This window comes from Hetaerina americana, unplaced genomic scaffold (genome assembly GCF_022747635.1).
Source record: "Hetaerina americana unplaced genomic scaffold, ioHetAmer1.1.p SCAF_10, whole genome shotgun sequence".
Classification (NCBI taxonomy): domain Eukaryota; kingdom Metazoa; phylum Arthropoda; class Insecta; order Odonata; family Calopterygidae; genus Hetaerina; species Hetaerina americana.
The window spans coordinates 59,358,023-59,372,642 of NW_027286070.1; the positions used below are offsets into that span (position 1 = coordinate 59,358,023).

The 14,620-nt window shown below is 40.7% G+C and overlaps 1 protein-coding gene across 2 annotated transcripts in view; it reads left to right on the forward strand.

Moving 5' to 3' along the window:
- Positions 1-14,620, forward strand: part of VGlut (Vesicular glutamate transporter) — a 279,852-nt gene that overhangs the window by 39,281 nt on the left and 225,951 nt on the right. The gene's annotated exons all lie outside the window — the stretch shown is intronic.

The following is a 14,620-nucleotide window of genomic DNA, read 5'->3' on the forward strand; positions in this document are numbered from 1 at the left end:
GAAAAGAGGAAACATGCTCGTGAAATCCTCGCACTTTTTTCACAATGATGGCACTCAGGGATTGAATTCAATGGGCATTTTTCTCTTTCCCTGTCCAAATGAGAACCAACTGGAAACCAAATGCCCCACCGCTGCATTTCTTTCTCCCCTTCACCGCCGAAACAATCGCTCGCTGCATGTAGCGAGAGAATTTTTTTCCAGGACGGCGCACAAAACCCTCTGCGGGGCCCAACCCATCCCTTGTTCCGCGTCATACTAATTCACTCTCGAAACAAAATGCTCTACCTCATGAATTCCTCCCCCACTCGGCGTTCCGTTCCATTCCGCCTCTTTTACATCTCCCCCTGAAGTCCTCCACGTACCCAACAATCCCCAGACAACAGAGATTTGTCTACTTCTCAATGGGATTTCGTGACTATTCATCGAAATACAAGGTCAAACTCTGCCGGGTTTACAAACCCAGTGCAGTCTAACTCAACAATTTTAAAATGAGTGCCAGGAATAGTTTTCGTAATATGTGCTATATTTAAGGCGTTGCTTAAACTCCGTTCCTCTCCTCTAATAAACTGTCTTTCCCCAAATAATAGACCTCGAAGCAGAATTATTTCGTATCCCATCTCTGGTCATTTATTGACGTATATATGACGCATAATAGAACGGCCATCAAGAGATAAAATTCAGTGCTCAAATTGAGGATTGCAACCCTTAATCTTTCGTTTAATCGGAGGGAGAGTTTACCGTCCGTATAACGCGCTCTGATAATGCGTATTTGCATTATGAGGTCACTTATATTTGCAAATTAAATTTCTTGCACTGGAGGTTACCATAGTTTTATGAGTTTTTGTTGGGAATATTTCTGGGTTTCCAAAAAAACTATATTGTACTTGACTTGAGTCTCAAGCTAGAACAAACCAAACAAAGGAGCGATACTAACACAGAATATACTCGCAGGAAGTGGCGAAATTGACATCTGTGGTCGTGTGCTCACCATATATATGAATACATAATGACTAGTAGAGGTTATGGACGGTGACTTATTACTGGATAGAGGTAAATTATATTTGGATATTGTGGTTTTAGGTAGAAATGCGCCGTAAATTATGAAATGGAGCGAAATACGGCGGCAAAATCCTTATTTCATCTAAACAAACCCCACAAGCAGTGGTGAGAGGGCGTGTGGCCGCCAGCCATGCATACAAACAACGCCACCGCCAAATGCCATGGGCACCGCCGCCCAAACACCCAAGTCGCTAAGCGGCTCGGAAGAAGCCATTTCTCAATGTAACCAGGGTATTGCAACACGATTACTAGCTAAGTGCAACACGATTACAAAATCTCCGTTAGCCGGGATAAGTATCCAAGTATATTGATTTATCATACTATTAATCTGCATAAGGAGCCATCACAAGAATAACTGTCACAATCTGATCCCTAAGAATAAATAAGGCCAATGGAGGTGATTCGAGAAGGCCAAACAGTTATGATCAATCATTGGGATGTGTCCATCATATTTCCCTGGGGTCAATAATTGATATTATCTCCCGTTGAATCCCTCAATAGCGTTTTTAACGTGATACCATCGATTGAATGACCGCCCGAATGGAATGGAATGGGGTACAGACGCTGCATGGACTGTCTTTCGTCTGGTTCTTACCCTTTTATCTATCTGGAATAAGTCAATCATGTAGGAGAAAACATAATTGCTACCGGCAGCACAGCTATCGGAGTCATTATAACGCACACGCCTTCCACCTCGTCCAAGTTGAGGCCTTATGGGGAGTGGGGAAGAGAGTAATAATGAATGCGGCATTGAAGAAGTGTTTACTTCAGAGTCGGGTGTCAGAAGTTTTTTAAAGTGAAGGCAAAGAAACGTGCCGCTGTACGGGGGTGGTCCAAAAAGTACCCGACCCAACAAAGAAAAGACAAACATTTTGGAAAAATATGTATTTATTTTTTAATATAATTTCCTTTCAGCTCTAAACACTTTCCCCACCGATGTTCAATAACTTCGATACCCTTTTTATAATAACAACTGTCATGCTCCTCAAAATAGCCAGAACTGCCAGCATCACTTCTTCACGGTTGGAAAATCTTTGACCACCGAGCCATTTTTTCAAGCTTGCGAACAGAAAATAATCCAAGGGGGCTAAATTTGGCAAATAGGGTGCATGAGGTAGCAATTCAAACTTTCATTCATGAATTTTGGCCATTGCAATAACGGATGAGCATGAGCAAGTTTGCAATGTAAATTGCGAGATTGCAATGAGCTGGTTTATTGTCTTGATTTAACAACACTTTCTTCTTCGCCAAATGCGGCCGCTTCTGCTTAATTTCTTCGCTCAAACGTGGTAATAAATTCGCATAATACTCGCCGTTGATATTTTTTCCTTTTCAAGATAGTCAATGAAAATTATCCTACGGATATCCTAAAAAACCGACGCCATGACCTTACCTGCAGATGAAACGGTCTTCGCCTTCATTGAGGTGGTTCTTCCTTTTTAATCCATTGTTTTTATTGCTCTTTTGTATCGGGTATGAAGTAATGGACCAATGTTTCATCCCTGGTTATGAAAGAGCGCAAAAATTCTCTGCTGTGAAACTTTGCTAGACACTCAATTGAAACATCTTCGCAACACTGGTTTTGCTCAAGTGTGATCAATCGCGGCACCCATCTTGCACACGGCTTTCTCATGTCCAAAATTTTCAGTTAATATGCGATGTACCGCACCTTTTGAAATACCTACTATGTCTGCTAGCTCACGCACTTTCAGTTGACGATCATCCAGTATCACTTCGTGGATTTTCTTCACCGTTTCTGGAGTCATCACCTCATTTGGTCGACCAATGCGGTACTCGTCTTGACAGCTCGTACGGCATCGTTTAAACTCTGGTACCAAATATTTTGTTGTTGTCAACGAAGGAGCGGACTCACCTAGACTAGAATCCAGTTCAGCTTTTATATTGGTTGGGCTAAGGCCTTTCAAATAAAAGTATTGTATCACATAACGACGACCAATTTTCTCCAATTTCACGAGTTTACTGTAAAGTTCCACTATTTATGGCTGCCAAACAAATACATAACAACGTAGTATCTTCAAACTTGAAACCTATACTTTTTAGATTGCATACTCTATAATACAGTGGTATTTTTTTAAACAACTCCCGCCATCTCTAGGTCAGGCCGGGTACTTTTGGGACCACCATCGTACCGCCTCTGTTCATTCAAACCTTACCAAAAACGGTATAATACCCATAATAATAAAATGAAATTTATCCGAGAAAATATTAACTACAGTGAGGGAAGGGTACGTATCAGTAACGAGAAGCAAACGATGGAATGCGTTAACGCAAACAAAAATATGATTGATTGAAGAGATCAGCAAGTCACTCAATTCCTTGACTGATGATAATCCATCTTTGAAATGGCAACTTATGATGACGGTATGAAATGAGGACGGCAGTTACAGCACTAAAGCACTTAGCTACAATTTCTACTTGTGTGGTTCTAGGCAAATGAGACGTGAGAACATCTCCGTTTCACAAAGTGCCCAAGTGGTGGTGAGAATGTTTGGAAAACACCGCTTCGTGTGTAATGGGGCCCACACTTGTAAATCGACGACCGGAAATCATTGAGGGGAGGTGGGCAGAGAGAGAGAGAGAGTTTGGAGGAGAGGAAGGGGAAGAAGGAAATCATGTTCTGCGTGTCGTCGCGCTGAGACAATGACTGGTCGATTCGCCCGGGGCGACAATGGGGCGCACTCAGTTGGAAACACACAAAACCACTTACACTAATTAAACCCAGACGTTGTCCCCGGGACACTCCTCTTTAATCTCGGCAGAATCGCAATCGTGCTCGTCCCCACCTCCTCCTCCTCCCTCAGCGATACCATTATTGTTTTCTCGCATCCCTCGTTTCCTCTGCGAACCTTGCCCCTTTTCCCCTGCCCCCACCGTCTCTTCCTCACCCCTCCTCCATTCCGCTTTCGCTCTGCTTTTTCTAGATTTCTTTCTTCCACGTCTTCTCCTAAACCTTTGTCTTCCAGTTTTTAGCCCTCCCTATCTCCCGGCCTCGTCTCCTCTAAAATTATGGCGTACCTGTATATGAGCTAAAACGTATCCAGTCTTCATATTAAAAATACAGGGATAAATTAGAGAGATAAACTGACTGGCTCAAAGGCAGGTTCTTCCCTCGTTGGAAATTTCCTTCAAATTACCACATGTCTCCATATTTCGTTCACGTATTATAAGTCAGTGCTCCTCCCTTCAACAATTCTCTTCCGCTGTCCCTCGATATTTTATCTATCAATTTTTTCTTCGGGCATCTTGGTTATGGAGGGGAAATCATAGGCGCTGACTGGAGGATTTCAAGGGGTGAGCGTGCAGGGAGATGGAGAGAGTGAAATTAATGTAAAATACAACAAATTTAGATGTTGCTAGCAATGTATTAGGGGTGTTAGGTCATGTACCCGTAAAAGAGAACTAAACCACATGCAAAAGCAACACATCCATGCAAACCTATACCCAAAGTGTCGTATACAGGGTGCGGTGCTTCAATCCAGACAAGCACGCGTTTCCTCGAATGAAATTTCCTCGCCGGATTAGCAAAACCTTCCCCAGACTTCTCGGAGGCATTATATTTAGACAAAATATCGTAAACAGTTGATCTGGAGTGCCAGAAGAATCGAAATATTTCCCTGGGCGAACACTTTCGATAATAGCGGCTCTTCGATTGTACTCCGCACTTGTACGTAACATCTCGGCCATTTTGAGGTTATGACTGTTTACTAGTTGCTTATAGCTCTCAAGAACGTCAATTGCGACCTCCAGTGGAACTACGATATGGCGGGAAATTTAAATTGAAAATTGCCTGGATTTAAGCGCGGCAACAAATACATTGATACAATAATCCTTTCAACTTACACATTTGCGAATGTATAATCAATGCAGATTGAGGAGTGGATATGGTTGAAGAAATTAGAAGGCACCTGGACGGGGTCGACCGGTCTTCATTCATTTAACATCCGTTGAGTACATTACCGCTGCTGAGTTCTGGGGTGGGAACCCTTAGACATGCGAAGACTCGGAGCAATATTAAACTTAATTAAACTCAAAGACACCATTTGGACGGATTTACATCTGACATGGAAAAAATTTATTGACCCACCATGTAACATAAACAGGACAGAAAATATTCATTCATTTTAGCTTACTCTTTATCTTATTCGAGTAGTAAAGCCTGTTAAAGTAACGTGGGGCTTGATATTTCCCTCGGGTCACTAGTTAGCTCAGATCCTCTGAATCGCTCCCAATATCCCTTATCTTCGTGACTCAAATGAACTCTCTATTCTAATTCCTCCAGCATAGTATTACGTATATTAGAATTTTTAGTACCCTGCAAGCCACTGCTAGGGTGTATGTCTGGGGGTTCATAAACACCACACCGATTTTGACCGAATATTTTTCCTCCTATCGCGGTGCGGCAACGTTATTTTAATTCCTTATCGTTCAGAGAAAAAATGAAATCTTAAATCTATCTGTTTTACACTTTCTCATCTTTCTCATTTTTTTGACATGATCTCACCCACTGTATCACCCACCGCGCTTAATTTGTTCTCGTAGTTATGCTCAACAAACTTAGAATAAACAGTGCTTTAGGAGTACGTAGTGTCTTGTTGGGGTATACAAACGAAGCAGCACTTAGTCACCGAGATAATCACCAATCTAGCTTGATTGATGGAAGACTGTTAGTAGAGCTAGGTTTCCTTGAGTTCCAAGTCGATAGCACACGATTATTCGTGATGCTAGGTAATTTCCCATCTTCAAGTAGATTAGTAATCATCTTGAAAAATATTTACTTTGGTGATCTCATCACTTGATAGAGTTTAATTTCATTGCAATGCATTGCAAATTGTGACCATTGCCATTTCAGACTAATTACGGAAGAAATAAAAATGATTGGAGCTCTATCCGGAAACTATCCAGCTATGCAATATGTTGAGAAAAATAGCCTGCCCAGAACAATAAGGCCTTGGTCCCCTTCAAAATACTCTCCTTGAGACCTCACTGGGAAGACTGGGTTTTTGTTTTAGGGTCACAGCTGTATACTCATGACTCATCTCCAGTTATTATGACCTTTTTTAGAAAACCTGGGTCATCCCTTGCGGCTTGGAGCAAGTCCCCTGCAACTGCAACATGAAATTCTTCACGCTGACGAGAGAAAAGCGTATGCGACGAGGCAGCTGATGGCCTTCGCCAATTGTTTTAAAAAGTGTAAGAGACTCTGGGATAAGTGTGTTAGGTTCTAAGGGGAGTACTTCGAAGGGGACTAGACAAAATTTCTCTAGGTAGGCTGTTTTTCTCAAAATATTTCTTGGTTGGAACTTTCCCGGACAGACCTCGAGCAACCGTAATTTTTAAATTAATATTTATTAGTACTGCTGTCATCTTTTGTATAGGGATGTGACTGCAATCAATGCAGCCAACAACACCAGCAAAATTAGCAGGTTAGAAGTAATCAACTCTGTACCGAGATAATTCCTCCTCTGTTGCTGATGATTTCACCCAGACTGAGAGCTTTCTTGCGATGGCCCAAATCACGGTCTGTTAAATGAAAATATCAAAATAAGAATGACGCTCTTTGGTGCATGTTATACCCTATTTTTTGAACCTCTTGGAAACTTGAGAATCAGAAGTACACAATCACTTCACCTTATTTGTGTGAAACTTATACGCTAGGTATTTGCTTCCGTTAAACCTTCAGACATCAACCTTTATGACGCCGAAGACAGTTCTATGCCCCAAACTCTAAATCCATTCTTTATTTACCACTTGTTACATCGAATATCGATATTTCCGTGTGTAATTCATATATATATGCATTTTTAAGTTAAGTATTTAGTATGAAAAACCTGTTACAAAGTGCGAACAATATTTAAACCGTAGGAAACTCGCAATTAAGTGATTTTATAGTATTCTATTCAGTATGCAACACATTTTTCAGAAAATCGAGAATTACCAACATAATAGTTTAATTATCTACTAAATTATTAATGACGAAAGTAATTGATCTAAAAGTCGGAGTCAAAGAACCTCAGGTCTGCTAAAAATTACACCAGGGGTCGAATCAGCACGCCTCCATTCTTAGTGTACGTCGGAAAAAGCATTCATTAGATAATTTCGATCACTGTCCTCTTCAAATAACTAACGTACTACTATCCCCATCAACTGCAATACTTGAGGAATGCCAGCACATGGTTTGGACCGCAGGTGTAGTTTTAGTGATTTTCACAAGAGGGAACCAGTCGAAAAGCCTAACCTTAAGGGCAAAAATGATCACAGTTTCAAAATAAAAATAAGAACGCAAAAAACAAATAAGAAAAATACTCTTTTTAAAACAGAACTATTGTTGATGGAACCAGCTGCCTGAAGGTTTGTTTGAGCTATTTCCATTCAATTTTAGGAGTTTTAAGAATAAGCAGCCACTGGGTGATAAACTTCATTGTAGTTATGAGGGTAAAAAATAACAGAAACTTTGCACTCCCATACACAATATTATATTATAACATTGTTTGTATGTAATGTGGAAGTATAATTGTATGTATGAATATTTCGTCTTCTGTTTCTCTATTGCGTGTGTGTATGCATGTCCGTTGTAAGAGTGATCATTGCTCAAACTTGACCGTTGCCACCAGGACAACTGCCTTATTGCAACTTAATTTATAATTAATAATAACAATCTGCTTTCAGTCAAACATAGGAACATGTATAATACATATCTACATTCATTTTTAAGGGACATATTTAGCATTAATAATGTAACTAGGAAATTATAAAAAAACTATAATTTACAATCATATTTGAAAGACACTCATGATTTAAAAATTTCATTTTTCGCTCTAATTTTTTTAAAACATCTATTGTTTTTTACCACTTGGTTCTTACCAAATTCCAGCTCTTTTTTTCCTTCCTCGGTGCTGCCACCCATCAGAACATCTATTAAACAACTCTTTTGCACCGAAACCAAGTCCGGCGCAATTATGTCATGGCACGGGGCTCCGTAATCCCTACGGTCTTATATATAATGCTCGCTGCATTAGCGAGCCATTAGGCACTGCGTCGAAGGGTGTATCTTGGGGGGGGGGGAGCGAGATCTCTTCGAAGGGGGAACGGGGCTTTATTTGGGGAGGGCCGTAAGGCTTGAAGGGAAGTGCTGCAAAGCGAGGGAATGATGGGCACGTAATGGGTTTGGAAAGAAACTCAAACATACAGTAGGGGTGATCAGAAAGGTGGCATTGATTGAAAGGGCAAGGTTACGGTTCCTTCTTCCACTACGAAGTCATTTTTTCACATAATTCCAGACAATGGCATTTCTAACCGTCTATGAAAGGAATAGCTGAGTGAGGTGAAGAAAATAATTTCAATAAGAGGTTCTGACGGTTCAATTTAAAACTTAAATCGATACGTATACGTATTTCTAAAATTGATAGTATTGGATGGAACTGACCACTCTCATGATTTCAATTTAGAGATAAAACACAATGTGCTCTTGATTTCATCCACATAAATACCACGCGACCCACCAAAAGGTTTGTGGCAGGGGGTGCAAGCATCTAAAGGGTTGGGTAAGGGAGAGGAAGGATTTTTAAAGTGTTTGGAAAAAGGAAAAATATTCACGAAAAGTCCCTGAAAAAACGTGCAGACCCATATTTATGCTAGTGGAAATGTTTACACTAATTTTAATACGCTCTGTTGAATAAAGTCATTAGTGTTGCAGTCGTATCAATGGTTGGCAGCTGACTTTTTCTTTTTGCAATGAACTTAAGTGATGCACTGATGTCTCCTGAGTTATATAGTATTCTTCTTTGGCCCACGATTTTTTCCCTTGGACTTCTTGCGAAGCCTTTTTTTTCATGTTCTCTTCTGTTATATAACTGCAAAATCAATTATGAATATCTCAAGAATTACCTTTAAGAATCTGCTCAAAACGTCGGTCCGCTCCTTCGATGGACCTCGGGCCCTTGAGACGGGGTGACACGGCATGAATAGATGACTAAGGAGGCCTTTGGCATTGAGGATCTTCCTCTCAGGTCAACCCTTTATCCATATATATTTACGGCTTCCCCTGCAAGTCACCACGAGTGTGTGTGACAGGCGGCGTCAGAGCACCAGGCATTAAAGTGATTGGCCACTGGTGATTTACATGTGCCATTCGGAGAGTAACCGTTTACCGTTTGTTCCCTACTGTTGCTACCATATGCGGTGTAAGTAACAACGAATTCTTTATCAATCGGTTAGGCAATCCATTTCCTTGAACATCTATCTGTGGAGCTGAAGATCGCTGGTTTGATTCCCTTGACCGGCGAAATTTTTTCCGCCTAGAAAAAATTCGATAATGGTTTTTCGGAACGAGGCAATCACACATTAGCAGAAAAAAATACAATAATGGTATTACGGAACCAGGCAACGAGATAAAAAGACTCCTACTAAAAAGGTATCCTGAACCCATGGTGAAAGGCAGCATTTTCACCATTAGGCACTGGTGGCACAGACCGAAATTCACGGTATCGGTCGCAGTACTGCAATGTGGAAGGCAACAGAAAACCACCATATTTTCTCCCTAGAATATGCAGCCTTGCCTTGCATCCAAATAAAGAAGAATGGATAGATATGGGCTGCAGTAAACCAATCCTAGGATTGAAATACTGAGATGATCATGATGACCTATATGGTTTCGTTTACTATGCTCTTCGATGATGCAATTTTTCCTTCTACGTCAACATCAAATCCGAATTGTATCTGAATTCATTTAAAAGTTTAATTTTCTCGCGTAATATTATTGCCTTCACTGTCTCAAAACCAAGGCTATGAAATAATTATTTCACTTTTACTGCTATTTCATGATGTCTCTTCGCGAAACGAGCAGATATTCTCTTCACATTGTTTCATTCTGAAGTTACGTTCCGCTACGTGCCAAACAACCGACGCGCATTCAAGGTGAGGCCCATCCATTGTGAAACAATACCTCTACTTAACCTTTCCACTTGATTTAGCAAAGTAGTTCGCCTCTTTCAAGAATGCCTACCTAGCAGAAAGCTATGCTCCGCTTGTTATCCGTCGAGTTCCTTCCAACCCATATCATAGTGCTTTCGAGATAGGTTTAACATTTGTGCCAAATTCTCTCCTCTTACCTATCCCGTATAATAGGATGTTAGTTTCCTTGGGAATTACTTTCTTATCACATCTCTCATGTTGCTGGTTTTTTGTGTTCAATAACTAGTTCTTCTGGCTTCTCAATTACACGATAGTTGCGATATCATCTTCACCTGTTAGGAGAAGCAAGTGAAACTTTCTTCTTGAAGCAGATCATAAGAGTTTCATTAATTTTCATAAATATTGCTGGTGAGAGTAGGTAACCTTATCTAAAATTTGAATTTAACTTAGATTATAAATTTCTTCCAATAAACATTTGTAATTTGGTGACTTTGTCGTTTTACATTTGAAAGATTACGAATAATTCTTTCAAATTATATTTATTTTTGTCAAATTCTTCCGTAACTTATTTCCAGCAATATGACGTACTCGCTCCACCCAATGGTTTTAAAAGCATTCATCTATCAAAGCAATACAATGCCTTGTCGACCACGAGTCATGTGTCACACCATATACGAGGGTCATCCGGAAAGTAGTACCCGTTCGTGAAATAAAGACACAAAAGTAAATATTAACATACATAAAAAAATTTATTTGAAAGAGGATACTTTAAACTACTTCTCAACATAATCTCCAAGCAAATTAAGGCATTTGTCATAACGTGTGACAAGTTTCTGTATTCCTGCTGCATAGTCCTTCGCCGCCAGCTCATTGAGATACCCGAGGGACCCATCTTGCACAAATTTTTGCATAATGCAGATGGTGTTTAACAATTGTTCGAGAAACATTGGGAAAATGCTCACAGATGTCATCAATTGTGACGCGCCGATCGTTCCTCACGAATTCGTCAACTGAGCTCACCAGTTGGTCTGTAATGACAGACGGTCTCCCCGAACGCTCATCGTCGTGTGTGTTCCCCCTCCCCATGTTGAAGTTGCGACACCACCGCCGAACAGACGACTCGTCCATTACATTGTCTCCATACACCTCCTTTAATTGGCGATGAATATCACATGGGCGAACGTTTCTTGCATTGAGGAATTTAATCACTGCCCTCACTTCACAACTGGCGGCGTTCTCAATTTTTTTAAACAATCACAGAAACAACACAGGCAATGCTAGCGTCACGCAACTTGGCTCAGAGAAGGCAGACAAGCCACTGAAGCTATCTGACCTCGTCCAGCGGCTACTCGCGTCGTCAGCACTTCATGCGGCACGAACGGGTACTACTTTCCGGATGACCCTCGTACATTGAAGAAGGTGGAGTTCTGATGCATATTGTTTGTGGTTCATTTATATATATATATATATATATATATTTATTTATTTATTTAGCCTTATTTTCGAATAACAAAGAACTATTTTATTGGGTGAAATTAACGCTTGCTTTCAATTAAGTCTTCCTTCAGCATGTATATAAATTTGCACGTAATTTGAGAATGAAAATATTTTTATCACATGAGTTTGGAGACTTATGTGTAAGTCTAAATAAAGGCTGAATAGTTCTTTCTTTTGAACATTTGTCATCGCTTGCATGCTCACATATTTTTGAAGGGTTTTGAAGAAAATTCAAAATAATTAAACCCGTGCTCTGAGAACGGGTACTCCATGTGGGAACATCAGGCCCGACTTTCATGGAATATTAAATGAGATAACTCATTCTAACACTTTGTAATGGAAGACATTGAAATTGAAGAATAAATAGATGAAATTAAATTCGTTTACGCGACTGCTTGTTATTTTATGTTAATTCATGAAATAACAAATTAAATTGCTGCTTGTTAAATTTCGATGTACAAGAATACATTTATTTTTCCTCTTGCGAGTAAACAGATATAGCAAATCTATCGAAAGTTTACAAGGACTTATATCACCTGAATTATAATACGTGAAGTCTGATAAAATATTTATCTAGATTTTCTATGATGTATATATGTGCAGCAGTGTATGAATGAAGAAATCATTGCAGTCCAATATATGTCGAGTACTTAAACAATAAGACTGTTGGGTGTCTGCGCTTAGCTGCAGCGAAGTCAGCAGTTTAAATTGCTTAAAAAACATTATGCATTATTGGAAAAAAGTATTTTTTTTAATTCAAATTTAGTCAATATTGCTCGTTTCGAATGCCTGGAAAAGTATTTTGGAAAGAGATGCCGTAGTGGTGCATGTAGCTGTTAGTATCTCCATGATTTTAATATTTTTCTTTTTTATTGGTAAATAATATTTAGGCAAAACTTAATTTTTTCCTTTAAGTGCGGAATCACACTCTGCCACACACCATAGTGGTTACTTACAGGATACCATGTAGATGTATTCTTATTTCCTTTTATATTAGGCCCATTTTCATGATAAAAAGTACCATACAATTGATTGTATTTGTTATATTAAATTTCTTTCAGAATCGAACATGGAAAAATATCATTACACAAAAAGAGCTGGATCATTTATTTGGCGTTATTATATTAAGTAGTATAGTTTACTCCCCCCCGTGTTCGAGAGGACTTCTTGGTCGTCTGACTGAGCTCCTGAAAAGGAAAGCATTCCGAGGAATTGGAAACCGGATATCATATTTCCCCCTGCCAGTAGATTCCGACGTCGATATCGACGTGGGGACGCCGTCGGTCCTCCGGCCCATCGCGCTTTCCGGACAGGAGGAACGGAGGTACAGCGGGAGGGGGGGTGAGGGATGACTGCTGTGTTTGGGCTCATCCTTGGTACAGAATACAGCGGGGTGTTGAGGAGGGCGAGGAAAAATGGGGGGAGAGCATTTGGGGGAGGGTGGGATTCATTCGTGGACTAGGGTTTGTAGCATGGGGGGATGGGAAGAAATGGGGTGGGTTATGGAGGGGGAGGAGTGGGAGGCCCTTGAATTCACGGCTACGACGCTAATGGAGCTCTCCCTCCCCCGTGGCGTGACTCAACAATTGAATGGCGAATGGTGCAGCAAAGAGCTTTTTTTGTTTCTCGTCTGCTATACATATATTTTTTCCTCTACCTTCAGCTCGGTTGGTTTTAACCCCCTCCCCCCCTCTTCTCTCTGTTATTCCAACCTCCCCATACCCCAACCCTCCCTATCTCCTCCTCAAAACCCACCCCCTTCTTTTCACCCCAGTGTCTTTTTATTCTTCATTTGGGTGCTTCTCCTTTCGCTCTCTCCGTGCGGGTAGGGCCTCAACCCCCTTTTATCCCATCCCTTCAAACCCTTTCCCCTCCTCCCACCTCGACCCCACTCGCCTCCGACCCCCTTTTTCGCCAACCCTGAAAGCATTTCTTCTCCCTTGCCACCTCCTTCCTCCCAGGACTACTCTCTCTCGCCCCACAAACCCACCATTCCCCCCCCCCCACGCAAGCGAGCGCAAAGTCGCACTGCGACCACTCCGCCATGCTCGATTTGTCATTGCGTTCTCTGTTGTACTCCCCCGACGCTCTTTTATTTATTCTCCAGCGGGGGGGGGGGTGCGAGAGGGGTGAAACAAGGGGAGTGGGTGAGGGGTTGGAGTTAATGGGATGGACTTGGTGCGGTGAGGATGCTCATACACTCGTGCAGCAAGCAAATGCCTCCGTTAGATGCATGGGGTGGATGCTATGACGTGTATTTCGTGGAGCATTCAATCTATCGTCACTCATAATTCGATTTACTATATACTACTATTCACTACTTATAATCCGATTTCTGCGACCAATCGATACTTAAAACACTGGGTAACCTTAAGGCTACTCATATCGCTCATATTATAGTTATATATATGTATATATATATATATATATATATATATATATACATATATATAACTATAATATGAGCGATAATATTACTCAAAATATAACTATAATATTACTCAAAACGTTGTTTTCGAGATAACTATAATATTACTCAAAACGTTGTTTTCGAGGGTCTCCTTCCATCCCTCGTCTCTCTCTCTCTCTCTCTCTCTCTCTCTGTGGGGGAGACGCCTCACGCCGTCCGCTGCCGACAGCCGTGTGTCACACTCCCCACCTGTGACTTTAGGGGCGGAGACTATGAGTTGCATGCTGCCCATGTAATAGTAAAACTTCCCTTTCTTACGGTTCTATTCTGCATAAAATGTCTTGCCATGGTGGAGGCCTGTCGTATAAATGGCTGTGGTTCATTTTTATTCTCTTTTTTTTCGCATAATAAATAACCTTTTTATTAGGTGTATTAACCCTTGTTTTTCATTAAGTCTCCCTCCAGCATGCATACAAGTTTGCAGGTTATCTGATATTTTTTCACTGAATATTTTTCCCTTTTCCCTCACTCACTCATATCCTTCCTTATCACTCACCTTTCCCATCGGGTGCTTGCACCCCCTGCTACGCACATTTTTGTTGAATCACTGGGTTTTTACACCAATTTCGAAACGTGATTTTGCTCTGCAGCAAAGTTCACGTTGTAGTGACAGATATTGCGTTATTTAGGGTAAAATGGTAAAAAAATTTGTGAATAATGATT